Source organism: Neomonachus schauinslandi, chromosome 9, assembly GCF_002201575.2.
Source record: "Neomonachus schauinslandi chromosome 9, ASM220157v2, whole genome shotgun sequence".
NCBI lineage: Eukaryota > Metazoa > Chordata > Mammalia > Carnivora > Phocidae > Neomonachus > Neomonachus schauinslandi.
The window spans coordinates 24,274,817-24,276,572 of NC_058411.1; the positions used below are offsets into that span (position 1 = coordinate 24,274,817).

General features: G+C 42.5%; 1 non-coding gene across 1 annotated transcript; it reads left to right on the forward strand.

Moving 5' to 3' along the window:
- Positions 1-1,439: 1,439 nt before the first annotated feature.
- On the forward strand, positions 1,440-1,546 carry LOC123325785. The gene has a single exon (XR_006540640.1). It is a non-coding gene; the product is annotated as a U6 spliceosomal RNA (small nuclear RNA).
- Positions 1,547-1,756: the final 210 nt, after the last annotated feature.

Below are 1,756 nucleotides of genomic sequence, written 5' to 3' on the forward strand. Positions count from 1 at the left end.
CCCAAAGCTCTGTTCCTTTGGAGAAGTAGTGGGGAAGGTGAATGCAAGGTAAAGACAAGAGCACTACCCTGATGTGCTCAGTGTCCTTCCTTGTTGCCATCTCCGTGGGTAAGTGGATCCCTCCCTGCACCAGGAGCCTGGAGTCCGTTCTGAGTCTGCTTTGCCCCACAGTTTTCAGGTTTCTTGTGCAAAGCTCCGTGGGTCAGGGCAGGCCTTCTGTGGGGATGTGGGACGTATTCCTGACTGGGGTAGGTAGGTCGTGTTACCTCAGTGATGTTAAACCAATGGTTGGAATGATAAAAAGCATCCTTGATGGTCCTTTACAGGATACTGGTGAGATCACTGTGTCAGGTCAGCCAGCATGCCCACACGGTCTTGATGATCCCTCTCTGTATAAAGGTAGCAAACGTTAAGAGAAGGGGGAAAGAGAGTAAGAATAGAGAAATCACTTATGGGGAGCCGAGATCTTATTTTGTTGGCCTTTATTTTTCCATTGACCAATTTGCCTGTAAACTGGACTTTGCAAGAGGTGCTGTGATAATCCCTCTCCATTGCTGTGATGCTTACATAATCTGAGAGAGTGAGAGGGGGAAATATAAATAAAAAATTTTAAATTCTAGTAATGTGTTAAAATGTCATGCTTCTCTCTTTCTCTCTTACCCCCGTCTCCTGTTTTTGCCAGATGATTTTTTTTTTAACCTTGTTGGATGACTGTGAAGCTCTAAATGATGGGTTGGATTAGGTGTATCCGTTTGAGAGTACATGTTAAGAACCGGAGGTGAACTACTTGAGATGACGTAAGAGTCATCCCATGCAAATATATTGTTTTGCCCAAATAAACTATTCAGAAAGCTGTCTCTGCCTTTATTCATTCAACCAATAAATACTGAGTGCTGTTTCCATGCTAGGCACTGCACTGAGTATGACCAATACCAGCAGCAAACAAATAGTAAACAAGTAGGCACATGGACACATATATCATTTTACAAACTGGTAAGTGCTGTGAAGGAAAAGTAAAGAGCATGATAAAAACACGTAACCAGTTGTGGTCTAGAGGTGACAGAGAAAACTTTTCTAAGGCACGGAGGATCCGATGCTCCAGGAGCAAAGGGAAGGATGACAAGGCGGGCTGGCGAGGAGGAGGCAGAGGTTTGCTGCGCTGGGCTGTCAGGGGTGAGCAGTGATACTACACATTGGGGAAAACCAAGGAAGGTTTGCAAGCATTGAAAAAGATCCCTAGTGTGCTCTTTTGGTAGACATTGGCAAGTTGGTAAAATGTATATGGACATGCAAAGGACCTAGACTAGCCAAAACAATTTTGAAAAAGAAGTTGTAGTACCTGATTTCAAAGCTTTTTACAGAGCTATAGTAACCAAGACTGCATTTAGCATTAGAATGGTCAGAGAGAACAAATAAGACACCATAAAAGTCCAGAGATAGTGCTCACTTCAGCAGCACTTACACTAAAATTGCAGTGATACGGGGAAGAGAGGCATGGCCCTTGCGCAAGGATGAAACGCAAATTCACGAAGCATTCCCTATTTCCGAGAAACGTATACAATTGTTGAATCACTGAAACAAATATAACACTGTATATTAACATACTAGAATAAAAATAAAAAGTCCAGAAATAGACCCACATATATATGGGTAGTTAATTTTCGACAAAAGTGCCAAGTTAATTCAACCGGGAAAGTACAGTTAGTCAGCTAATGGTGCCAGAACTGAATATCTAGGGGAAAAGACTTTTAACCCT